This window comes from Heterodontus francisci, chromosome 12 (assembly GCF_036365525.1).
Source record: "Heterodontus francisci isolate sHetFra1 chromosome 12, sHetFra1.hap1, whole genome shotgun sequence".
Lineage (NCBI taxonomy): Eukaryota > Metazoa > Chordata > Chondrichthyes > Heterodontiformes > Heterodontidae > Heterodontus > Heterodontus francisci.
Window position 1 is genome coordinate 35,999,549 of NC_090382.1, and position 27,970 is coordinate 36,027,518.

General features: G+C 43.3%; 1 protein-coding gene across 2 annotated transcripts in view; it reads left to right on the top strand.

Annotated features, from left to right (window-relative positions):
* n4bp3 (NEDD4 binding protein 3) overlaps window positions 1-27,970 on the top strand; it is a 145,095-nt gene that overhangs the window by 108,658 nt on the left and 8,467 nt on the right. Inside the window, exon 1 of one of the 2 annotated variants that reach the window (XM_068042927.1) lies at window positions 10,683-10,756. The exons of the other annotated variant lie outside the window; for it this stretch is intronic. The gene's annotated coding sequence lies outside the window, so the exon portion shown is untranslated. Of the gene's footprint in view, window positions 1-10,682; window positions 10,757-27,970 lie in introns of those variants that run through there. 2 annotated transcript variants of the gene reach the window in all.

The following is a 27,970-nucleotide window of genomic DNA, read 5'->3' on the forward strand; positions in this document are numbered from 1 at the left end:
TTGTTATAATATATGGTGGCTGCACATTTTTGTGATTGTCAGATTAATGACTCCAGTAGGTGAGGTGTATGTAAGTGTGCAGGCAAGTGGGGAGGGCTCTGAATGAATAGGTTCCCTGACCTCCATTTTTTAACTGGCTGAACAGTCACATCTCTCTGGAGTAGAGACAAAAATCTATAGAGCTGGGACCTGATGGCATATATAATATTGGCTCACAAGTGAGAGAGTTTGTCAAAAACCCTAACAGGATCAGAGAGCAAAGTGTACTGACCCTGTATTGTTGGGGTGGAATAATTCTTACTGGCCAGAGAACAGGACAGCATTTCAAATGCCTGAGTTCACTTTGCTTATAAGAGTAGGAGAAAATGTGAAGAAACCACATTTGTTCAGATGTAGGAACAAAGACTGAAAATCTTGCTATGAATTAGAGTTAGCAACTTGGTTGAACATATTGCTGGAAGTGTCATTACATGACCTCGGGCCTCCAACTGGCCCACCTTTGCGGTGCAGCACCTTCCCATGCCAATTGGAAAGCAAATAGACTGTAGACGTACCATTAACTGTACCATATAGTCTATATTGCTTCTCCCTATCCCTTTTGCCAAAATGCATCCATCACCTCAAATTTCTCTGCATTAAATTCCATCTGCCACATATCTGCCAATTCTGCTAGCCTATCTATGTCTGGTTGCAGTCAATTGGTATCATCCTCATCGTCTGCTGCACCTCCAAGTTTCATTAGCATTGGCAAATTTTGAAATTTTTCTCTGTATTCCAGTATGCAAGTCGTTTATGTACATCAAAAAAAGCAGTGGTCCTAGCACCGAACCATGGGGAACACCATTGTCTGCTATCCTCCAGTTTGAAAAACAACCATTTATGACTTGCTGTTTTCTTTCCTTAAGCCAATGTTTTATCCAAGCTGACACTGACCATCCTAATCCATGAGCCTCAAATTTTGTTAACCAGCCTTTTTATGTGGTACTTTGTCAAAAGCTTTCTTAAAATTCATATAGACAACATCCATTGGTTTCCCTTCATCAACCTTCTCTGTTACTTCATCAGAAAATCAGTTAGATTAGTCAAGCACAATCTGCCTTTTACAAATCTGAACGGGGTCTCCCTAATTAACTCAAACCTCTCCAAGTGCCTGTTGATTTTTTTTCCCCCTGATGATTGTTTCTAAAACCTTACCCACCACAAATATTAAACTGACCGGCCTGTATTTACTCGGAATGTCCTTACACCCTTACACAGTGGCGCAGTGGTTAGCACCGCAGCCTCACAGCTCCAGCGACCTGGGTTCAATTCTGGGTACTGCCTGTGTGGAGTTTGCAAGTTCTCCCTGTGTCTGCGTGGGTTTCCTCCGGGTGCTCCGGTTTCCTCCCACATGCCAAAGACTTGCGGGTTGATAGGTAAATTGGCCATTATAAATTGTCCCTAGTATAGGTAGGTGATATGGAAATATAGGGACAGGTGGGGATGTGGTAGGAATATGGAATTAGTGTAGGATTAGTATATAAATGGGTGGTTGATGGTCGGCACAGACTCGGTGGGCCGAAGGGCCTGTTTCAGTGCTGTATCTCTAAATTTAAAAAAAATATAAGGCTGTCACATTTGCCACTCTTCAACAATCTAGCACCTCCCCCATACTTAGGGAAGAGTGGAAGATGATGGAAAGCCCGTCCGCTAGCTCCACTTCCTTTAGCAACCTGGGATACAAGCCATCTGGACAAGGTGACTTATCCACTTTTGAGCATAGCCCGCCTTTCCCAGTACATCCTGCCTATCAATTTTCACCTCATCAGTTACCTCTACCATCTCTGCTTCTACCAATATTTTATCCTATGATGAGAGGCTCAGTAAATTGGGCTTATATTCTCTGGAGTGAGAGGTGATCTCATTGAAACATACAAGATTCTGAAGGGGCTGGATATGGTAGACCCAGACTGTTTCTGCTGGTCGGGGAGTCTAAAACATGGGGGCACAGTCTCAGGATAAGGGGCCAATCATTTAGGACTGAGATGAGGAGAAATTGCTTCACTCAAGGGATTGTGAATCTTTGGAATTCTCTGCTCCATCGTTGAATACAGTTAAGGCTGGGATAAACAGATTTTTGGTCTCTCAGGGAATCAAGGGATTTGGCAAGCGGGCGGGAAAGTGGAGTTGAAGCCGAAAACCAGTCATGAGCGTATTGAATGGTGGAGCAGGCTCGATGGGCCATATGGGCTACTCCTGCTCCTTTTTTTTGCATTCTTGTCAACATCCTCTTCCTTAGTAAACGCCGATACATTAAAAATTCTAGCCTTGCTTTGCGGCACTAAGCACATATTACCCTCTTTGGCCCTAATAGACTTATCCCACCTCTTACTACCTGCTTACGATTTACATGCTGGTAGAAGATTTTTGGGTTCCCTTTTATGTTAACTGCCATCTATTCTTATATTCTCTTTGCCAGTTGTATTTTCCTCTTCACTTCCCCTCTCAATTTATTGTACATGGCCTGATTCTCGCTTGAAGAATTCACTTGACATGCATCATACACCTGATTATATTCTCCATCTCCTTCGTCATCCAAGGAGCCCTGTACCTGAAACATCTCCTCCTTAAAGATCACCCATTCCTCCATTACAATTTTTCCTGTCAATCTTTGGTTTCATTTTACCCTGGCTAGATCCCCTCTCATCCTGTTGAAACTAGCCCTCTTCCAATTTAGAAGTTCTGCTTTAGATTGTTCCTTGCTCTTCTAATTTAAAATTTTATGATGGAATGATCACTCCTACCCAAGTTCTTCTTGACAGCCACTTGGTCCACTCGCCCCACCTCATTCCCAGCGCCAGATCCAGTGATGCCTCCTTTCTAGTTGGGCTGAGAAAATACTGATCAAGGAAGTTCTCCAGAACTAGCCACACCCCTAGCCAAGCTGTTCCAGTACAGATACAAAACTGGCATCGACCCAACAATGTGCCCTAGCCAGAGGACAAATCTAATCTGGCCATCAGTCTACTCTCGATCATCAGTAAAGTGATGGAAGGTGTCGTTGACAGTGCTATCAAGCATCACTTAAACAGCAATAAACTGCTCACCGATGCTCAGTTTGGGTTCAGCCAGGGCTACTCTGCTCCTGACCTTGTTACAGCCTTGTTCCAAACATAGATAAAAGAGCTGAATTCAAGAGGTGAGGTGAGAGTGATTGCCCTGGATATCAAGGCAGCATTTGACAGAGTATGGCATCAAGGGGCCCGAGCAAAATTGAAGTCAATGGGAATTGGGGGAAAACCCTCTGCTGGTTGGAGTCATACCTAGGGAGATGGTTGTGGTTGTTGGACATGAATCATCTCAGCCCCATGAGATCACTGCAGGAGTTCCTCAGGGTAGTGTCCTAGGTCCAACTATCTTCAGCTGCTTCATCAATGACCTTCTTGCCATCATAAGCTCAGAAGTGGGAATGTCTCCTGATGATTGTACAATGTTCAGTACCATTTGCATCGCCTCAGGTACTGAAGCAGTCCATGTCCATATGCAGCAAGACCTGGACAGCATTCAGGCTTGGCCTGATAAGTGGCAAGTAACTTTTGCGCCACACAAATGTCAGGCAACAACCATCTTCAACGAGAAAGAATCAAACCGTCTCCCCTTGATATTCAATGACACTGTCACCAATGAATCCCCCGCTATCAACATCCTGGGGGTTACCACCAACTAGAGGCCTACTCAGATCAGGAAAAAGGAACCTGACCCGAGCCTGACCGAACCACAGGGGACCCGACCCGAACCCACCCCGACCATCCGTTTACTTACCTTCCTGACACCGAACCTGCAAGAAGCTGCAGCGCATGTGTGATGATATCACAGTGACATCACTCACTCACTTTGCAGACTCAGTTTCATCCCAGAATCCCAGCTCAAGTAAGTTTTTTATTTTTAATTTCAATACTTAGCGGCAGAGCATTTACCGTGTGTGTCCAGCCCGACCCAAACCCGACACACGTCATCGGGTCCCGTCGGGTTCGGGTCGGGTAGCCGGCCTTTACTGGTTAGGCCCCAACAAGGGTACTATGTCCAGTTCTGATCGCCACATTTTAGGAAGGATGTGAGGGTCCCTGAGAAGCTGCAGAGGAGATTTTCAAGAATGGTTCCAGGGATGGAGGATTTTAGCTACAAGGTTAGGTTGGAGAAGCTGGAACTCTCTGCCTAGGAGGGTGGTGGAAGCGGAGACAATAAATGATTTTAAAGGAAATTGGATGGGCACTTGAAGGAAATAAACATACAGGGATATAGCCAGCTATGGGAATGATTAGATTGCTGTACAGAGAGCTAGGATGGACTTGATGGTCTGAATGGTCTTCTCTGTGCTGTTATGACTCGACCATACCAGGAAAGCAGCCCTTCAACTTTCCCCCTGCTTTCTAATCTGGTCACATAGTCCCAAGTAGCACTTCTCCTCTTTTCCTCTTTTCTCTACTCCCCTCTCACCACCGCACTTACACTCTTACACTTCTACAAATGTCTCTCGCTTATTTTTCAGCTGTTCAGGTTCTGGAATAGGGGGGAGGAGAAAGAGAAATCATAGGGTTTCCTACAAAGTCTCTATATTTTTTAATGTCTGGGAGGAAAAGCAAGTAGGGTTGAAATTGTCTTTTTGGCCCCCGCATAGTAGAAATGACACATGCCCAGAGATTCATCCTACTCTGTAGTATAGGAATGAACTATTACAGGAACATGGCTACTTTATCTGGAACAAATATTCTGCTTTGTTTTCCTCCTCCTGCTTCTTCTCCTCCCCATCACCCACCCCCAGGTTTCTCCTAGGAAATAGCAGGTGTGAACCCATGGCCAACCATTGTGCGATGCAGCAGTGGAGTGTTAGTGGACTGTCAATCTGCTGCTTAAGGCTGGTTTGGTTCAATTGGGCATGATTTAAAGCAGTTCTTATTCTTCTTTTCAAATTTTCTGTTGATTTAACTTCAATTTGTTTTTTCACTTAAAAATTCTCAAGTTGGCAGACTTACTTAGTCATGTATATTCCTACATCTTGCTTTTCCCCTCCCATTTTTTTTTTACTTGGGTCATTTACTAGACTTTGATCTAAGCTTCCCACTCAGCTGCTCATTTAAATAAGGTCTGTTACACTTTGCAGCATTTTTTTCTGATGACCAGAAGTTTATGAGCAAGAGCAAGTCATGTGAATTGTGGTGATTGATGTCTACATACATCTTTGTGAGATTCCCAGCTGCCAAGTTTCTTGGAGCACCATTCAAATTCCCAGCCTGTCCAGAGTCTCCTTTCAATTCTGTCCTGATCTCTCTTCTTCAGCTTCCTTGAGATTACTGAGTTTCTGCTGTACTCCTCACTATGTTCTGTCCGGACAGCCTCCAGTGCTGAGTACATCGAATCTAAAGGCAGCACTATCCCGCCTGACATTTAAAATATGGATCAACTGATACTGCTAACGTTTTAATGTCAAAACCTGAAGCCATTAACGAACACTCTCGGTAGTGTCTGCAGGTCTCTGACAAGGCAAATCAACTTTCCGGGCCACCATCTCAGACTAAATAAGAATATAAGAAATAGGAGCAGGAGGAAGCCATTTAGCCAATCGAGCTTGCTCCACTATTCAGTAAGATCATGGCTGATCTTAGAATCATGGAATGGTTACAGCACGTGTCAAGCCGTGCCAGCTCTCTGCAACAGCAGTTCATCTAGTCCCACTGCCCTGCGTTTTTCCCCGTAGCCCTGCAAATCTTTTCTCTTCAGGTAACTACCAATTCCCTTTTGAAATCCATAATTGAATCTGCTCCATCACATACAGAGGCAGTGCATTCCAGATCCTAACCAATCGCGTAATAACAAAAAAGGTTTTTCCTCACGTCGCCATTGCTTCTCTTGCTAATCACCTTAAATCAGTGTCCCCTGGTTCTCGGTCATTCTGCCAATGGGAACAGTTTCTCCTATCTACTGTGACCAGGCCCCTTGTCATCTTGAACACCTTTATCAAATCTCCTCTTAATCTTCTTTTCTCCTTGGGCTTGGGCTGATAAGTGGTAAGTAACATTCGTGCCACACAAGTGCCAGGCAATGACCATCTCCAACAGAAGAGAATCTAACCATCTCCCATTGACATTCAATGGCATTACCATCGCTGAATCCTCCACAATCAACATCCTGGGGGTTACCATTGACCAGAAACTGAACAGGAGCAGCTATATAAATACTGTGGTTACAAGAGCAGGTCAGAGGCTGGGAATCCTGTGACGAGTAACTCACCTCCTGACTCCCCAAAGCATGTCCACCATCTACAAGGCACAAGTCAGGAGTGTGATGGAATACTCTCCACTTGCCTGGATGAGTGCAGCTCCAACAATACTCAAGAAGCTCAACACCATCCAGGACAACGCAGCCCGCTTGATTGGCACCCCATCCACAAACATTCGCTTCCTCCACCACCGACGCATACTGGCAGCAGTGTGTACCATCTACAAGATGCACTGCAGTAACGTACCAAGGCTGCTTAAACAGCATCTTAAAAACCCGCGACCTCTACCACCTGGAAGGACAAGGGCAATAGATGCATGGGAACGCCACCATCTGCAAGTTCCCCTCCAAGCCACACACCATTCGGACTTGAAACTATATTGCCGTTCGTTCACTGTCGCTGGGTAAAAATCCTGGAACTCCCTTCCTAACAGCACTGTGGGTGTACCTACCCCACATGGAGTGCAGCAGTTCAAGAAGGCAGCTCACCATCACCTTCTCAAGGGCAATTAGAGATGGGGGCAATAAATGCTGGCCTAGCCAGCGATGCCCACATCCCATGAATGAATTTTTAAAAACTCTACCGTTACCGTCAAGCTGGGGGATCAACCTGGTTCAATGAAGAGTGCAGGAGCAGCACCAGGCATACCTCAAAATGTGAAGCTACAACCCAGGACTACTTGCATGCCCAACAGCATAATCGGCTTGTGATAGAGAGAGCTAAGCGATCCTACAACCAAAGGATTAGATCTAAGCTCTGCAGTCCTGCCACATCCAGTCGTGAATGGTGGTGGACAATTAAACAACTAACAGGAGGAGGTGGCTCCACAAATATCCCCATCCTCAATGGTGGGGGAGCCCAGCACATCAGTGCAAAAGATAAGGCTGAAGCATTTGCAACAGGATCGCCGCCTCCATCCCACCCCTAACAGTCTCCCATTCCCTCCTGCCATTATGCTTCTCTTTGCCGCTCCCTCCTGCACCCGTCTTCTCGCCGGTGGCACCCTGCTGCCTTCCCTTCGCCACTTGCTTCGTCCTTGCCACTGTCCCCACTTCCCTCCCACCCCGCTTTCCAGCTGATCGACCTCTCTCTTCCCTCATTCCCCTCAGTCACTAGCTCCAGGCCGTGCCGCTTCCAGCCACTCGCTCCCACGTTCGATCATTCTCCGCTGCGCTGCCTGATGAAGCAAGGTGGGCCGCAAGGAGTGATGGGGCAACGTTGGAGCGAGTGGTCGAGAGGAGGGAAGTGGCATGGCCTGGATCTAGTGGCTGGAGGGGGAGGGGGAAGCAAGGAATGGGGAACGATCAGCCCAGGGGAGTTGGGGGGAGCAGTGGCAAGGTCTGGAGTGAGTGGCTGAGGGAGGGGGAAACGGCCAATGGTGAGGTCAGGGGGCAGAAAACGTCGAGGGCGGGAGCGAATGACTGAGAGTGGGGGAAGAGTGGAGGCCTGGAGTAGCTGAGGGGGGAGAGCGGCCAATGGGGCGGGAGTGAGTAGTTGAGGGGGAGTGAAGTGGGCCGGGGGTGGGGGGCGGGGGAGCGAATGGCTGAGGGAAGGCAGTGGCATGGCGGGGACCGAGCGGGGTGGAGCGGCAATCGAAGCAGGATTGATGGGAGGGTGCGGGGTGTTGTTCGGGTGAATGGAGATGGATATTTAGGGATGAGGATGTCATTGTGTGGTGACGTCATGCGTGCATTAATACTGGCAGGCTGGCAAATATTCACATGCACTGATGATGTCCGCGATTGCTCAGGGCTTGCTCTGCATTGCCAGGAGTCACTTTCTAGTTTCATTGTCATTACCACTTCAAAATGCAAACTATTATGATTTTCTAAGTGCCCTGTTACCATTTCCTTATTGATAAATTCTAGCATTTTCCTTACCACTAATATCGGGTTAACTGGCCTATAGTTATCCACTTTCCCTGTCATTCCTTTCTTGAATTGTAGTTTACATTTTCTATCTTTTAATCCATAGGGACTGTTCTAGAATCTAGGGAATTCTGGAAGATTAAAACCAACGCATCCACTATCTCTGTAGCTACCTGTTTGCCTACACCCTAGGGTTTTAAATCAGATCCAGGGGATTTGTCTACTTTTAGATCCATTTAATAATCTGCAATATTATTTCTTTAATAATACTAAGTCCCTCATTCTCACTAGACCCTTGGTTCCCCAATATTTCCGGAATGTGTTTTGATCTCCGACTATGAAGCCAGACTCTAAGTACTCATTTGACATTTCTGTCTTTTCCTTATTCTCCATTATAATTTTTCCTGTCTCTATCTCTAAGGGACCTACATTTAATTTTGCTAATCTCGTCCTTTTTACAAAACTATAGAAGCTTGTACAATCTTTTTATGCCTCTTGCTAGTTTACTCTCATTCTCTTTTTATCAATTTCTTGGTCCTACTTTGCTAAACTTTTAAAATCCTCCCAATCCTTAGCCTTACTACTCTTCGACAACATTGTAAGCCTCTTTCATTAATCTAGTGCTATCTTTAACTTCTCTTATTATCCATGGCTATTCCTATGGGATTTTTATTCCTCAAGAGAAATGTACATTGGTTGTAAATTATGAATTAATTATTTAAATGTTTGCCATTGCATAGCTACAGTCATATCTTTAATCTAGATTCCCAATCTAGTTTAGCCAGCTCTCCCCTCATAACTGTGTAGTTTTCTTTGTTCAGATTTAAGATCCTAGTTTTAGACTCAACTAAATCCATCTCAAACACTATATGGAATTCATCATGTTATGACATTCATCCCTCAAGACTCCTTTACTACTACTTCTTCTTTGGCCTCCTTATCTTGAGAGACAATGGATAAGCGCCTGGAGGTGGTCAGTGGTTTGTGAAGCAGCGCCTGGAGCGGCTATAAAGGCCAATTCTAGAGTGACAGACTCTTCCACAGGTGCTGCAGAGAAATTTGTTTGCTACAAGGTTATTAATCAACTTTTTCATTGCGCAATACAAGATCTAAAATAGCCAGTTCCCTATTTGGTTTCTTGACATACTGATCTGGAAAACTAGTTTATATACATTCCATGAACTCAGCCTCCTGCATTACTGCAGGTTTACCCAGTCTATGTGAAGATTAACGTCCCCCATGATTACTGTATTACTATTGTTACATGCACGTCTAATTTCCTAATTTATACTCTACACGACACTACAGCTACTGTTTAGCGGGAGTAGCTTATGTTGGGGAATAGTCCTGTGTTTTCTGCCCCTTGTTTTTAAGCTCCACCCAAACTGATTCTACATCTTGGTTTTCCAAACCAAGATCCTTTCTCTCTACTGTCCTTATCCCATCCTTTATTATCAGGGCTACCCCTCCTCCATTTAAATTTTGCCTAAAGTTCAAATATCCTGGAATATTTAGTTCCCGACCTTGGTAATCATGTAATGACTTTTAGATTAAATCCTTTTATTTCTAGCTGTGCTATTAATTTATCTATTTTCTTGTGAATGCTCCATGCATTCAGATATAGTGCCTTTAGCTTTAACTTTTTGTCTGTTTTTCCCTGACGTCAACTTAATCTTGAATGTCTTTATCATCTTTGTTGAGCTCTCTCTCTCTTCCTGACCCAATTTACTTATTTTTACCAAAATTGCTACTCTAGAGGTGTGGCATCCTGGGCTAATTCTTGATCCTGTCTTGAATTTTCTTCCCTCACTAATATTCTGTTACCAAGGCAGGTTTTATCCAACTTCACAGGATTGCATGCCACTACCTCTCCCCTCAACTGCTACTTCAGCTCTTCTAGTTGATCTCCACCATTCAGAAATTAAAACTCCTCCAAAGTTCCACTGTCTGTCATTAGCTGCAGAAAGTTAGCCCACACCATTATCCCAGCAGTTGCGAAACTCCACTAGCTCATTTGAAAATCCTTGTCCTCACTTTCAAATCCTCCCATGACCTTAGCAATCTCTAGATATGCTTTGCTGCATGCACTCGCCAGTTCTCAACACTAGTCAACTCCACATCCTACACTCCCTCCATCCGCTCTTTCAGCCAGTATTCCTCTACCCTCTGGAACTCTAATCCTTTCATGTAATGGTCTATCTCTGCTCCTGATTTTTGATTCATTCTGCACTTGGTAGTGGTGCTGATTCCCTCTGTGTGAATTTCTTTTATAGAGCAAATCTGTCTACCAACATGGTGCCTGCTCGTTTAAATTGTTGGGCAGTACTTTTTAAAGTGCCAGTGTCTGTATTTACATTACATCCCTGCCCATCCTATCTAAATTAGCTTGACTGAAGAGCTCCTAGATGAACAAAGTCCTTTAGCCTTGTATTACTTGTGTTGAGCTAAATTTGGAATCATGGAGGGGTTACTGAGGCGACATGACGATTACAGGATTAAATGTGGAAGTAGCTGCTTATAATGGTGCTACTGACCTTCGAGCTCAGTGTTTTGAAATCCTCTCTGCTTCAAGGAGCAGAAACTCCCATTTCTAAACGAGAAGCTGTTTTAAGGGCTGAGGAAAAATATGTGGGTAAGTGGATTTGTTTTATACTGCTCTGTTTCCCCAGATCAGTTATAGGGTGGTGTATTTTGAGGTTTCATGCTTTAGAGTCTTGACTACTATTGGTGTGGATAACATTGTTGCTTTGGTATCAGAAAGAAAATTTCCAGGGGGCTATGTGCCAGAATTGGCCATTATTTGTTGTACTGAGGAGACATTTTATTAGATGCTGGTCCCGGCTGGTCTTTTTATGAATGCCTTGTGCTTTATAATATACACTTGCTCTGTCCATAAGTAGCATTGCAGAGAAATCTCTGAGAGCTCTGCTTCCCATTTATAAAGTGTCTATTATATGTACTGGTGAATGGAATGGAGTGGAAAAGGGGTGTTCCCTTGTTTTAATTTCTTTCCTTAGGACCTCTTTCCCCCCACCCCCGCCTCACCCCCAGGCCTCCATCACTTCTGATTTCTCTTCAGGTTGGATGTTTTCAATGTTCGTCCACTGCAAAGCACTTTGACTTGTTCTGCACATTAAGCAGCATTTATAGAAATGCAACTTGTTATTTAATACAATAGATAATGCCAGATACCAGTTCCATAAGCAGTAACAGTGTTCCTCTAATCTCTTGCCCAAGTGCCTGTTCACACAAGTCTGACAAAGAATGTTGGATAGGATGAAAAGCATTGAAAGCAACTTTAGTGCCTTCTCAGTCACACTCCTTTTCTTACTATTTCGGGATAACACGGCATGCACCAGGCATCTTTCTGGTTTGACATAAAAATGGAAAATGCTTGGAAACACTCAAGTGGTCAGGCAGCATCCGTAGAGAGAGAAAGATAAGGTTTCAAATCAGTGACCTTTCATCGATCTTTCTGGTCTGGTAGCAAGTGATTTGCCTACCTGCTGGAGAAGCCAATTTGCTTCTATTGCTGCTCTTGTGCTTTAGGGAGAAAGATTAAGATGCTGGGTTACTTTTTCCTGTTCCTGAGGCTACCTTGAATTTCAGCAAGGAATCTACTGTCCTCCCACCACAAGGTCGAGAAAAATTCTGGAGAAATTTTGGTAACAGCCATTTTTAGCATGGCTTCCACTGAAGTTGCGGCGATTGGGGACAACTCAGCAGACGTTCCACCCCGAATGTTTGTTTGTGACCTTAACTGTACTTATATCTGCTACACCCAATAGGAGGAAACAAAGGGTTATCTACTGCATGTGGTCTTCCCACTATTGTCCTTTTAGCTTCATGCTGAGGTGAAAACCTGACTGCAATCTGGAAGATATGATCTGAAAAATGCCCAAGGTTTCACACAACCTTGACTTGGGTTCACAGTGTATCCTCTTCATTTCCCACTTTCCCAGCATTAATTAACCTGGCCCAAATTCTCCATTCCTGTCTCTGGTGTCTGGTTTATCCGTTTCCTCCCTTTACCCCACCATTAGCTTAGTCTTTCCTAGTCTGTGTGACTTAGTACCCTGCCAAGCAGTGTACTTGCCCACTGTGCTGTTTACTGGCCTTTAACTGTTTGCTGCCTCGGTATCCTATTCAACTTCAAGCCGAGTTTCTGATTCCTATCCTCTCTTCAACACAAACGTTTGCTACCACCTCAGCCTACCAGCTGCTATAAGCCTCATACATGCCTTTGTCACTTCCAGACTTTACTAGTCTGTTATTCTCCTCCTGTAAATTTAAGCTCATTTAAAACTCTTGCTGGCTATATTCTGTCCTGCACTACGTACTGCTTGCCTAACAGCCTGTCTTTGCTGACCAACATTGGTTGCCAGTCCCCCAGTGAATCATTTATTACTCTCATCCGTGTGTCTAAATTCCTCCCCCCTCAATGACCTTACCCCTCGGTCACTCTTTAACCACCTGCAGCCCTACATCCCACCCGCCCGCCCTCACCAAATTGCCTGAGGTCTCCATTCCTGTCTCTGGTGTCTGGTTTATCCGTTTCCTCCCTTTACGCCACCATTAGCTTTTGCACTGTTAACCAGCGAGGACCTGTGCTCTGGATTTCCTCTCCTAAACTGTTCCATCTCTGCACTTCTAACTTCCCGCTCAAAATCCTCCTTCAAACTTTTGATCATCGTTACTAATCTCTCCTGCTTTGCTTCTTGATTCACTTTTTTCCCCTCTCCTTTTATCTCTGTAAAGTGTCTTGGTACATAATAATAGTCTTTCACTTCTTTACTTTAAATCAGCTGTACAACTCCTCCATTTGTATCAGTACATAAACCAGATTGGCAGTCTCTTTGTTTTATTTTGGTTCCTTTTTTGGGAGCAGAATTTCTCCTCCTCCTCGTCACCTTCCCAGGCTGGTTGATTACATTAAATTGCGAACGTTCCTAACCTGCAAGGTCACAAAGTGTAGTCTCGTCAACCGGTGAATTTCAACAGCCATACAGTCAGGAGAAGCAAGTAATCTATCAGACTGTGCCCTGAAAACATGAAATGCTGGAAATGCAGTTCCCTTCATCATGACGAGGAAGGGAACATATTGCTGCCATTTTGATTTCTTTATATTTAATAAAACCAGCTTGATGGGCTGACTGACTTTGCTCTTGTACATTTATCTTTTTCACTACTGTAGGAACGTTTTCGGCTTGGTTCAAAATTAATTTATCAGCCACAGATAAAACTGCCAATTTACAAATGTTTGTACTGTGGCCAATGCCTGGCTGGGTCAACAATTTAAAGTGAGCTGACTGAAAAGTGCTACTGTCTCCTGGTGAAATATGATTGGAGATTGATTGCATTCACTCTGCCTTTTCTCTTTTTCTTTAACTGGGCTCAGGAGCTCAGGAATTCTGTGCAGTTTGAGTTAATGTTGGGTGACTAACATTTGATACAGAAATTGGGCATATCTTACAGGTTTGTGCCCAAGCTTCTCCCCTCATGGCAAGCTACTACCTTCAGTTGCGGCTTTATACTGGCCAAATGGCTCCTTTTTTAAAATTTATTTTATTTATTTTAGAGATACAGCACTGAAACAGGCCCTTCGGCCCACCGAGTCTGTGCCGACCAACAACCACCCATTTATACTAACCCTACAGTAATCCCATATTCCCTATCACCTACCTACACTAGGGGCAATTTACAATGGCCAATTTACCTATCACCTGCAAGTCTTTGACTGTGGGAGGAAACCGGAGCACCCGGCAAAAACCCACACAGACACAGGGAGAACTTGCAAACTCCGCACAGGCAGTACCCAGAATCGAACCCGGGTCCCTGGAGCTGTGTGGCTGCGGTGCTAACCACTGTGCCACCCAAAGCGAGGAAGAATTGCCCTGAGGAAATCTACAGTCTTAACTAAAATCTGTTTCCATCAAAGTGTCTGTATATGCTGTTTCCTGTGAACAAGATAGGGACTCCTGTTGATACCTATAAATTTATGGACAGTTTAATGAGGATCCAGATGGCTGTTCAGAGCACACTGTAAGCAGAAAATAATGACTTCATCCTGACTATTGGAAATCTCGATCTGACACAAATGGATCATTCATCTACACCAGTCCATTCTTCCAGTACAGTTAGAACAAAATGTTCAAAAGAAAAAGAGTAAAATGTTTTAATTTTCAGAAGAGTTCCATGGTCTAATTTGGCATACTTGGAAAAATTATAGGAGTAATCCTGCCTTGATTGGCTTGAGTTCCAGAACATATTTTCCATCTGATTTTGACTTTATCCGTGGTCAGGAACCATTGTGGTAAGGTAGGCCCCATTCACTTTGTGAGAAAATATGCAGAATATTTCTCAACATTATTTGCAAAAGAGAGATTTTGAGTAATTTATGTTTTTCTGACAGTTATTGTCGTGATCTGGCAAATGCTTTGCTGATTTATGATCCAAACTGGCCTCAATACATATACCATAGGATTCCCCATCTCTGGATTTTGTTTTTAATTTGTTTGTTTGAGGTTGAATAAATGAGGAGCAAAGTAGTTAAATTGTCTATCATAGGTGTATAGTCTTCCTGTTCCTTTGAATGTACTTCATGCCTTCCTGCCTTTTGGTTCTGCCTGGTACAACTTGGAGCGTATATTTTTGTGTATTCGGCTTTCTTTTTTGTCCCTCTGTTTTTGCTTTGCTGTTGTCTCTTCTGCCAAAAGACCAAGACATGGCTCAGAATATAACAGGGAGTGAAGAGGAGCCCTTAAGACGGTGTAGGCCTCAAAGGGATATTGTCTGCCATCTTGTTGCCCACTCACCTAACCTGTCTATATCTCTTTGCAGCCTCTCTGTGTCCTCCCCAGAGTTTACCTTTCCACTGACCTTTGTATCATCAGCAAACTTAGATACCTTACTCTCTGTCTCTTCATCTAAGTCATTAATATAGATTGTAAATAGCTGAGGGCCCAGCACTGATCCTTGCGGCACTCCACTATTCACTGCCTGCCAACTTGAAAATGTCCTGTTTCTGCCCATTTGTTGCTTCCTGTCTTTTAACCAATCATCTATCCATGCTAATATATTACCCCCAACTCCATGAGCTCTTATCTTGCCAAAAAGCCTTCTGTGTGGCACCTTATTGAATGCCTTTTGGAAATTCAAGTATACTACATCTACTGGTTCCCCTTTATCTACCCTACTAGTTACATCCTCAAAATAAATACATTTGTCAAACAGGATTTCCTTTTATTAAAACCATGTTGACTTGTTCTAAACGTACTGTGCTTTTCTAAGTGCATTGTTAAGACTTCCTTAATAATAGATTCCAGCATTTTCCCAACAACTGATGTTAAGCTAGCCAGCCTGTAGTTCCCTGTTTCTGTCTCCCTCCTCTTCTTGAAAAGCTGTGTAACATTTGCCAACTTCCAATCTGATGGAACTGTTGCTGAATCTAAGGAATTTTGGAAACTCATAGCTAGCACATCCACTATCTCTACAGCTATCTATTTTAGAACCCAAGGATGTAGGCCATCAGGTCCTGGAGATGTCAGATTTTAGTCCCTTAAGTTTCTCCAATACTTTGCTGATATGAATTTCTTTAATTTTCTCACTCTTTTTAACGCCTAGGTTACTGCCTATTTCAAGTCTGGAACTTGTGTCTTCTACTCTGAAGACAGACACAAAATATTTGTACAATGCCTCTGCCATTTCTTTATTCCCCATGATAATTTTTCCTGTCTATGCTCTGAGGGACCAACGTTTACTTTAGCTACTCTCTTCCTTTTGATATACCTATAAAAGGTCCTACAATCTGTTTTTATATTACTGACTAGTTTACTCTCATTCTGTTTTTTCCTTTTTTTTAATCAACTTTTTGGTGGTCCTTTGCTGGTTTTCAAATCCTCCCAATCCTCATACTTGCTACTCTTTTTTTGCCACATTGTAAGCCTTTTCTTTTAATCTAATACTATCCTTAACTTCCTGAGTGAGCCACAGGTGGGTCTTGCTGAATTTTTGTTTTTCAAGGGAATATATTTTTGTTGAACATTTTGAATTGTTTCTTTAAAGGTTTCCCACTGTTCATTTACCACCATACCTTTTAGTCTATTTACCTAATTTACCTTAGCCAGTTCTCCCCTCATGTCTACGTTTAAGATTCTTGTTTGTGATTGGAGCATGTCACTTTCAAACTTAACATGGAATTCAATGGTTTTATGAATACTGTTTCCCAGTGGATCTTTTACTCTGACATTGCTAATTAAACCTGCTTCATTATGCAATACTAGATCTAAGATAGCTTTATCTCTAGTTGGCTCCACAACACATTTCTCCAAGAAACTGTCCTGAAAACATGAATATGCCCAGTGGGACAAAAACTGCACATGCTGTCCCTTTGCATTATCCTTGGGCCATCTTGGTCCCTAAGGCCTTTGCAAGTTTTGATAATCAGGGTAGATCTATCAAGATTTCTTTCTCTTTCAAACTGCCATGTCTCAAATAGCCAGTGTGCTTATAAATGCCCTTTAAAAAAAATTCATCAAGTTTAATTTTTAATGTAATAAACATTGAACGATAATTTAATTGGCGGAACTGGATTGCATGAGTTACTGAGTGTTGCCAGTGAGGGAGGCTAACCTTGTATCAGCAGAGATGCATCATTAACCCAAGACTGCTTCAGTGACTTGTCATTTTAACTGTGTGTATGTTAATTCTGCTCACTTGCTCTGTCAGAATCACTAATTCTTGGTCAGCCCTTCAACGGCATAGCACTCCTGATTTCAACAAATATTTACAGCAAGATGTGAGCCTTAATTATTAATTAATTAATTGAGTGCCCTTTACAAAGGGAAGTTGCTTATGTGGGAATTGGTTAGTTGTCTGCCCATTTGCCTCTGCTCTGGCTTTGAATTTAGCCAAGGCTAAATTTAAAGTATCTTTTTATTTTGCTTGGTGTACTGATCCTAAATGAAATGAGCTTGGCCATTTTTAATGTAGTTCCTTATTGGTGTACGCCCACGGTACAAAACAATTTACAGTGCAACAGTTGGCAATTTTGTTTCGAGGCCGTAGGATTGCTAGCGTGTGAAATGGAAAGAAATGACACTATTGTGGTGGGAGTATTCTCCTAGGCTTCAGATTTTTGTGTATTAATGGTTTGGTGGAACCAGGCACAGATGTAATAACAAGCACTAATATATTTCTGTCATTCACACCTTGGTGGCTCCTCTGAGCACATTGGATATCCCAGTTATAATTTTTTCTAATGGGCAAGTCAAAAGGTCAAAATATTTTCTGTCATCTTAACAAACCCACCTCAGCATGTGGTTGTGTATTTGGATTTCCAGATGCAAGGGCTAAACATTTCGGCATTTCTGTCTAGGCGAATGTTCCAGAGCAAGGAAAATGATTGAGAAGCTGTGATGGCACTTTTGAACTGATGCAGTTCTTGTGCTTTGGTGTAAAACTTTGGCCTGTTTTGATAAGCAAAAATGGTGGAGAAATTATAGCACCATCATATCTTGTGTTGTAGAGAGCATTCTGATGTAGTAGCCCATCCTTGTCCATTCTACTGGTTAGGACTATATTGTCAAAACAGACGATGATATTCTGTGCCTGGAGAGACATTTAGATTGCTGACGGTGACCAGTATGGTTATGGTTTCTTGACAATTTGCATCCTCCAAATAGTGTTTCCATGATCCTTTGAATTTGTTTGTCCCTGGTTTGGATGTGTCTATGAAGATCCGAAGCTAAATATTGTGTAAGGGGAAGCTGGTAGAAGAGAGGTGGTTGGGAAATGCCACCGTTTGTCATTTTGAACAGAATTAATGACTTGGATCCTCAGTGCTGAGTAATGTGTTGTCAATACGGTGTCCAATTCTATCTATACCTATCTACAATGATTCAATAACCCTCCTTCAAAAGTTAGATAGGGTAATGTGATCAGTAAAGAGAATAAATTCTTTTCCACCATGGCTGGCTGGTCATCGAGAAGTGGAATAGGTTAAAATAATACCCTGAAGGACTCCCATGTGTAAGTGTTGTGCAGAGATGAATGTGTTTTCATCACAAATGTTTGTAAGACTTTGTTGGATTCCATCATCCAATTCACAGATGTGCTACAAAAGATCAGTTCGTTCTTCTGTGATGGCTTGGTGGATCAGTGTGTTGCATGGTGTATTATTGGGCCATTTCAATCACGGGTTTAGTTCCTGGTCTCTGTTATTGACTGATTTCAGGTTGGAGAGTGGTGCGCCAAAATTTTCTGCCAGGTTTTATGTCCCGCAAAGCACTTTTAAAGTCAAGTACTAACTGCGCTAATGTTGTGCCTAGCATTAAGAGAATCTCTATTTCTGGATCATGAGATTGAGTGTCACAATTTGACTAATTTGTTCTGAAGCAAATTGTTAACTAAGTAATGGGTTTTGGACTGTATTATTACAGTAACTTCTCATTCACCTGAGCTTTGTGCTGATTGGCAACAGAAATTTTAGTTTATAATTGGCATGTGATTGTTAATTACTTTTGTGATGAGAATAATATTTACTCGGGGATTTTTTGCTGTCAGACAAGCACAGATTTAAGGAATAAGGAGCAAATAATTTTACTTGGCTTTGAGAGACAAGATCACATCAGAGTAAAGTGGGAACCAAGTGAAAGTAAAGATTTTCTAACAACATAAATTTAGTGAGATGGGCTGGAGACGGGGAAGGAAGTGCTAAGTGGACTAGCTGATCTACACTTAGAATATCAGCTTCAAAGCAGAACTAACTAACTAAACCTAAAAATTTTAGCATGAGAAGGGAGAGTGATGTCATTACTGGCAGATGTTTTAGTTTGAAGCACCAGGTGTTGACACTTACTGTGGGAAGTGTCGACAACTTGCATAGGGAGTGATGGTGAAATATGTAGATGATACCAAAATAGTACATTTCATTTATTTAGAAGAACATAGGAAGCTGAAGAGGAATATTAATAACATGAGCAATGGGCTAAAAAGTGGAAAATGGAATTCAGTATCATTGAAGGGAATTTTATGACATCACTCTCCGTTCCAGTGCCAACATTTTTAGGTTTAGTTAGTTTGTTCTGCTTTAAAGCTTGTATTATAAGCATAGATCAACTAGTCCACTTAGCACTTCATCCTCCCCGGCCACCCCCACCCCCCCCCCCCCCACTCCGCCCCCTCCAGACTGCGGCGACTTTGGAGGCGGGGTGAGCATATAATTGGGAGGGATGGTGGTGCTGAGGGGGGAGCCCCGTTACCTTCCCATCTCCACCTCAGTTAAATCCAGGGTGGGAAGGCCTTCCTGCCCCACTGCCAATAGCGCCTCATCCCACCACTGCAAGTATTAGTCCAGCGGAGTGCAGGCCTGTCGCCGCACAGGAGCACGCCAAACAAACAAAGAAACATAGAAAATAGGAGCAGGAGTAGGCCATTTGGGCCTGCTCCACCATTCAAAAAAGATAATGGCTGATCGTCTAATTCAGTACCCTCTTCCCACTTTCTCCCCATATCCCTTGTTCCCTTTGGCATTACGAAATATATCTATCTCCTTCTTGAATATATTCAATGACTTGGCCTCCACTGCCTTCTGCGGTAGAGAATTCCACAGGTTCACCACCCTCTGAGTGAAGAAATTTCTCCTCATCTCGGTTCTAAATGGCATTCCCCGTATCCTGAGACTGTGACCCCTGGTTCTGGACTCCCCCGCCATCAGGAACATCCTCCCTGCATCTAGCCTGTCTAGTCCTGTTAGAATTTTATAGGTTTCCATGAGATCCCCTCTCATTCTTCTAAACTCTAGTGCATATAGGCCTAGTCGACCCAATCTCTCCTCGTACGTCAATCCTGCCATCCCAGGAATCCGCCTAGTAAATCTTCTTTGCACTCCCTCCAAGGCAAGAACATCCTTCCTCAGGTAGGGAGACCAAAACTGCACACAATACTCCAGATGTGGTCTCGCCAAGGCCCTGTATAACTGCAGTGAGACATCCTTGCTCCTGTACTCAAATCCTCTTGCAATGAAGGCCAACATACCATTCGCCTTCCTAACTGCTTGCTGCACCTGAATGCTTGCTTTCAGCGACTGGTGTACAAGGAAACCCAGGTCTCGTTGCACCTCCCCCTTTCCCAATCTATCACCATTCAGATAACCTGCCTTTCTGTTTTTACAACCAAAGTGGATAACCTCACATTTATCCACGTAGTACTGCATCTGCCATGCATTTGCCCACTCACCCAACTTGTCCAAATCACATTGGAGCCTCTTTGCATCCTCCTCACAGCTCACTTTCGCCCCCAGCTTTGTGTCATCTGCAAACTTGGAAATGTTGCATTTAGTTCCCTCACCCAAGTCATTAATATATATTGTGAATAGCTGGGGCCCAGCAGTGATCCCTGCGGTATCCCACTTGTCACTGCTTGCCACCCTGTTTCCTGTCTGCCAACCAATTCTCAATCCATACCAGTATATTACCCCCAAACCCATGTGCTTTAATTTTGCACACTAACCTCTTATGTGGGAACCTGATGAAGGGTCACTGACCTGAAACGTTAACTTTGCTTCTCTCTCCACAGATGCTGCCAGACCTGCTGAATATTTCTAGCATTTCTTGTTTGTGTTACTGGTTCTCCCTTACCTATACTAGTTACATCCTCAAAAAACTCCAGTAGATTTGTTAAGCATGACTTTACTTTTGTAAACCCATGCTGACTTTGCCCAATCCCGTTTATGCTTTCTAAGTGTACTGTTATCACATCCTTTATAATAGACTCTAGCATTTTCCCCACTACTGATGTAAGGCTAACTGGTCTGTAGTTCCCTGTTTTTTCTCCCTCCTTTTTTAAATAGTGGGGTAACATTTGCCACCCTCCAATCTGTAGGAAGTGCTTCAGAGTCTATAGAATTTTGGAAGATGACCACCAATGCATCCACTATTTCCAAGGCGATTTCCTTTAGTACTCTGGGATATAGATTATCAGGCCCTGGAGATTTGTCAGCCTTTAACCCCATTAATTTCCCTAGCACTTTTTTTTTACTCTTACTGATTTCCTTCAGTTCCTCCCTCTCATTAGACCTTTGGTTCCCTAACATTTCTGGGAGGTTATTTGTGTCCTCCTTTGTTAAGACAGAACCAAAATAATGTGTTTAATTGTTCTGCCATTTCTTTGTTCCCCAATATAATTTCGCCCGTTTCTGACTGTAAGGAACCTACATTTGTCTTCACTAATCTTTTTCTCTTCATATATTTATAAAAGCTTTTACAGTCAGTTTTTATGTTCCCTGTAAGTTTACTCTCATACTCTATTTCCCCCCTATTAATCACCCTCTTTGTCCTCCTTTGCTGAATTTTAAACTGCTCCCAATCCTCAAACTTGCTGCTTTTTCTGGCAATTTTATATGCCTCCTCTTTGGATCTAATACTATCCCTAATTTCTTTTGTAAGCCATGGTTGAGCCACCTTTCCAGTTTTATTTTTGCACCAGACAGGAATGAATAATTGTTGTAATTCATGCACACGTTCTTTAAGTATTATCCATTGCCTATCCACTGTCAACTCTTTTAGTAAAGATCTCCAATCTACCACAGCCAACTCGCACCTCATACCTTCATAGTTTCCTTTATTTAGATTCAGGACCCTATTTTCGGATTCAACTACTTCCCTCTCCATCTTAATGAAGAATTCTATCATGTTATGGTCGCTCCTCCCCAAGGGACCCCGCACAGCAAGATTGTTAATCCTTTCTCGTTGCACAATACCCAGTCCAGGATAGCCTGTTCTCTAATATAAAAACAAAAAATGCTGGAACCACTCAGCAGGTCTGGCAGCATCTGTGAAAAGAGAAGCAGAGTTAACGTTTCGGGTCAGTGACCCTTCTTCGGAACTGATGCTGCCAGACCTGCTGAGTGGTTCTAGCATTTCTTGTTTTTATTTCAGATTTCCAGCATCCGCAGTATTTTGCTTTTATTTCAGCCTGTTCTCTAGTTGGTTCCTCAACGTATTGGTCTAAAAAACCGTCACGTACACACTCCAGGAAATCCTCCTCCACAGTATTATTGCTAATTTCGTTTGACCTATCTATATGTAGATTAAAGTCACCTGTGATTACAGTTTGTACCCTTATTGCATGCATCTCTAATTTCCTGTTTAATGCCATCCCTTACATCCCCACTACTGTTTGGGGGCCTATAGACAACCCCCCACCAACGTTTTCTGCCCCTTGGTGTTTCTTAGTTCCACCCATACAGATTCCACATCATGATTTTCCGAGCCAATATCCTTCCTCACTATTGCCTTGATTTCCTCCATTACTAACAATGCTACCCCTCCTCCTTTCCCTTTTTTGCCTGTCCTTCCTAAATATTGAATACCCCTGGATGCTTGGTTCCCATCCTTGGTCACCCTGCAGCCACGTCTCCATAATTGCTACTATATTATCACCGTTTCTATCTATTTGCACTGTTAATTCATCTACCTTATTGCGAATGCTCTGCGCATTAAGACACAATGCCTTTAGACTTGTCTTTTTAACATTGTTAGTCGTTTTATCTTTATTTTGCACTGTGGCCCCATTTGTTTCTCGTCCTTGTTTTCTCTGCCTCCCACTTTTGCTTCTTACCTTTCTGTCTTTCATTTCTATCCTTGTTTCCCTCTCCTCTGTCTCCCTGCTCAGATTCCCATCCTCCTGCCATTCTAGTTTAAACCCTCCCCGACAGCACCCCCCCAGGAAATTGGTCCCAGTCCTGCCCAGATGCAGCCCGTCCAGCTTGTACTGGTCTCACCTTCCCCAGAACCGGTCCCAATGTCCCAGGAATCTGAATCCCTCCCCCCTACGCCATCTCTCCAGTAACCCTGAGGTTACTACCTTTGAGGTCCTGCTTTTTAATTTTCGTTCTAACTCCATATGTTCAGCTTTTCGGACCTCATCCCTTTTTTTTTTAACCTATGTTGTTGGTACCGATATGTACCACGACAACTGACTGCTCGCCCTCCCCCCCTCCCTCAGAATGACTTGCAGCCACTCAGAGACATCTGAGTGGATTGCTTTCTGCCTCCAGTCGGTGTTGGGCGGGGGAGGGGTCCCCTCATTAAAAGGCACTTGGTGCCCTATCGAGGAACCCGGCATCAGGAAGAGGGGGGCTTGCTAAGAGTCACCCTCTGCCCTTACTGCCAACCCCTTCCCCTGTGAAATCCACCCCATGAAGTCCCTCCTGCCTTGACTCACCTGTGGCCTGGTTCCTGGGCCTTGGGTGAGTCTAGTACTGGCTGCAGCCACTGCCTCCATTGTGGCGCTGCTCAGTTAAAGGGTGTCGGCCTCTGATTAACACAGCCGAGACTTCTGTCTCTGGGGTCCTTAATCCCAGGAAGGCCCGCCGCTGTCCACTTAATTGCCTAATTGGCACGTAATGCGGCGGGCCTTCCCCCGAGGAGATGATGCGGGGCTTTCACTGGCACTTTAGCCAGTGGCCAAGACCCCAGTCACCTGGAAAAAAATACCGGTCATTGTGTGTGAAGTGATGCATTTTGGCTAAGAGAAAACAGGAATTATACTGTAGAAGTAGGCTAGGTATTTTGACGAGCAGAGAGATTTGGATGTACTAGTTTAGAGGACAGATCCTTGGGTTCGAGAGGCTATCTTTAAAATAAAGTCTCATAGAATTAGGTTTTATCACTAGGTATAAAGCATAAAAGTCAAGAGGTAACAATGAACCTATTTGAAGCCTTATGGCCTCTGTTAGAATACAATGTGGGAATGTACATTCAGTAGGTTGTGATCTGGTATCAGGAAATACAAATACCAAACACTTGGTAAAACTTATTTTTTTCTATAGAACAATACAGATGATGAGGTGATAAAATTATTTAAAGTTATGACATGATGGGGTAAGGTAGATAGAAGCAGACGGTTTCCAGTTGCTGAGAAAGTTGTGTGAATGTTGAATTCACTCTCAGTTGATGCTGAATCAGTAATCCTCTGTCAACATTAAAAATTAGATTGAATCGTTGGATGACAAATGATGAGTAAATGCCATTTGAAATATTTGTTCAAGTGAAGGGTAAGGTTCAAGGGGGCAAGTAGGATTTGTAGGATCAGATTTATGAAAGAAGTCTTTAATTGTGTTGTGTCTGATTACATAGAATTTACAGCACAATAATAGGCCATTTGGCCCAACAAGTCTAAGCTGATGATTGTTATGAGTCTCCTCGCACCCTACTTTATCTAACCCTATCCATTTCCTATCCTTCTATTCCTTTCCCCCTCATGTAGAAAGGAAAGCTAGAGAAGTCCATGTCTGCTGTTCACCTCAACCACTCCATGTTTCACATTCTAACCACTCTCAGGGTAAAGAAGATTTTCTTGAATATTTGTTATTGAATTTATTGTTTACTATCTTGTCTTCATGGCCCCTAGTTTCAGATTGCTCCAAGTGGAAACATCTTCTCCGCATCAACCCTATCGAACCCCTTTATAATTTTCAAGAGAAAAGAGCCCAAGGTTAGTTGGGTTGCTGTATTTCAGTGAAATATTTAGACCTTGGACTTGCATCTGTATTGATGGCATGTGACTGCATTCTGAAAAGGAGTAAGAGTCGTCCCAACCCTGATGGAGACAGATTTAACTGAATTGTGTGCTTTAACAATGATTTCTGAATTGTCCTTGCTGACTAGCTGATGAAAAGCACTTCTTTTCTCTGTTGATATTTTGGTTGCCTGATCTTCCTCTAATTTCGAACCAATTTCTTTTTGTTTTTCCAAGAATATACTTTATTCATAAAATTTGTGAATGTACATTACATAACAGTTCAAATTTGACAGGATGTGATGGCATTACCAGGCTATTAATAAACCTGTTAGAGATCTTCATCGACCTGGACTCCACGCATCTCATTTATGTTGTACAAAACAACATAAAGAGCTGATTACACTCCCGGCTTCCAGGAGCTGTGGTGCGCTGGGTGTCTCGCTGCGCTCGGCGATTTGGGGTTGGGGGTGCACTGGGCCCTTCGCCACATCTAGTATTTCGCAGCTGGCGGGCCTTCTCCTCCAGCTCCTTTGTGTTCTGCTGCTTCTTTTGTTGTGTCGTCTTTCCAGCTCTTCCTCATTCGATGAGGAGCAGCCGCTGTAGTCCATTTCATACATGAGGCTCCTCTTGCCACTTGTTTGGGTGGTTACCTGTTCCCTTTTTTGGTCACCTTCTTTGTGGTTTTCCTTTTAACCACTCGCCACCCTCCTCTGCTGGCTCCTCTTCCATTGATTCTGTCTGATAAGGAGGAGGCTCAGGGCACAGGGCTGTTGTTTGGCAGCTTGCTGCAGCTCCCTCTTCCTTCTTCTCCTTGTCCTCTTTGTCAGGTTTTCCACGCTGGGGGGCTGTGTGGCGGGGGAGGGATGCTGGTCTCCTTCACAGCAGAAGCCACGTTCGCCATTCCCTCCTTGTGCCTCTCCTTGGTTCTTGTCGTCTGTGCATAACTGAGGCAGCGTTTGGGGCAGGTCTTGTAGAGGTGGCCTGTCCCAACACACAGGTTACAGCACTTACTCTGCTTACAGTCCTTTGTCTGGTGGCCTTCCTGCTTGCAGTTCCTGCAGAGCACTGTGCTGTAGTTGGCCACCACATGACCAGATTTGCTGCAGGTGCGCCAATTCCCCCCCCCCCCCCAAAAATGTACTTTATTCATGAATTGTTTTGTAATGTATTTTTACATGTTATGTTGGACATTTCATAAAGTGAAATAAAGATCAGTTTCTTTCAGTACAGTACAAGAGGTGCTTCACCACCCTTGCCATTCCAGGTTATATTTACAATTGCATTACGTACCAAGAACATTCTCTGGTGCATACAACCCAAGGGGTTTCACATAGTTTCCAAATCGGTATACAATGGGGGGAGGACCTTACACAGTGGCCTTTCCCCATTGAGCCTTTGCAGGGGCTGCCCCAAGATTTAGTGTGTCCCTCAGCACGTGGTCCTGGATGTCAGAGAGGACCAATCATTCAGCCACTACCAGTAGTTTTGGAGCACTGGATTGTCGCTGTTTGGTTATAAGCACTAGTGACGTTTGGATCACTTTTAACTGAAATAGCAAATTACTACTTGTGAATTTTCCAGTGAACTCTAATACACCTGAAGTGTTAATTTCCTATTGCTGGGGTGGAGACTGTGTCAGTCTGACCTGCCAATTCGCTTTGTTTTCCCCAAAGTGCACTTGGGTGATAAAGGATTACACAATACATCTAGTTGGAAAGAACGTCAACTGTGTGTGGCCCTTAAGAATGGAAGGAAACTGCAGTAGCCCTGCCTCCTCAGTCAGCCCTCCAGTGACATTTACTGATCAAAGAAATTATGCATCGTAGGAAAGATTGGGGGGAAATGGAATGTGTTACTAACTGCACATTCCAGTCCTCCACTGAATCTGTGAAAGGCCATTGTTTGAACAGTGTAGGAGTTTGACCTGTCTGGTATAATCAAATTCAGAGCATTTGGAAACAACAAAAATGGCTCATTCCACAGTAGTGAGATCACAACAAAAACAGACTTTGCTCCAAAAAACTTACAACAAAGTCCTGCTTCATTCCAAGAACCGTAGAAGTGAGGTAAATTTTAGTTATAATTCACTTCTTTTGAGTATGGCAGAATGCACCATCACTTAACACCTGTATCTGCTGGCACATGGCAGCTTACAGTTAAGTCCATGACCATCTCGCCTTGCAGTCACTTAAATCTTAGTGCAATGCTGGTCACGCAGCAGGGGTTCATCTACAAAAGTTTCATGTATTATTAAACCCCTTCAGCACCTGGTGTGGAGTTGAATCTCGGTTTTATCATTTGTGCCCCTTCTATTGCTGGGCTCACAATGCAAGTGTTACCTAAACAGTTATTAGGAGTAGAAAGCAGCAGTGTTGTATTGCACAGGAAAGGAGCTAGACTTGCTTCCAGTTTTTCAGTGAAACATTTGAATGAACATAGAAAAAGTTTCCAAAAAAGCACAGACAGCTCTCTTTTTCTGCCAGTTTATTTCTTGTTTGTCTTGTGGCCAGGTGGCACTGACTACTTTTCTGGGGTACAATTTCATGGTTACTGTTAGCTAGATGGTGCCTTACCCAAGTGGCCATTTCACATTTCATCAGGCTATTCAACTATAGCAGGCATCATAGCCAGACCCCCGCCCCCCCTTCTTGTTTTCACCCAGTGACTATACATGTACATTTTTCCAGCAGGGGACACTGCGTTAGGCTGAAGGCAAGAGCCTGAGCTGACCTCACTCATTCATTCATTCATTCTCTCCATTCAATTGACAGCAGCTCTGAAGAAGTGGTTCAAAAAAAAATACTTTTTGCTTAACCGTTTGTCTGATAAAATAAGGAATGGAGCTGCCTCTCAATTCAAATGCTGCAACCCCCATGGCTAGTACAGGTAGAGTACTGGGATATGACCCATTCATAGCTGATTCTGTACATTCTGAAGGTTAAATTACACTAGAGACTGGAATGGATCAACTGAGTTTTGTGGGTTTAATCTGGTGGCTCACCACTTTCTCAAAGGCAAGTAAGGATGGGCAATAAATGCTGGCCTTGGCATCAATGTACACATCGAGGCAATGGATATTTGCTTTAAAATGGCACTAGAAGGGTCGTTTTGACAATGGCAGTGCTGTACGAAGTATTTAAACTCGTGAAGGATGTTCATTGCTTTTACCATTTACTGTGTAGCAGGAATGTGCTCTCATTTTGTTTTCTGTCAGATAAGAGCATGTCCTTTTGCTCACTGTGATATGGATGGTATGCATTGTACTTTGTAAGATAGTGGAGTCAGGCATACAGTGTAGTCTGCATTGCCTCCATAGTAATCG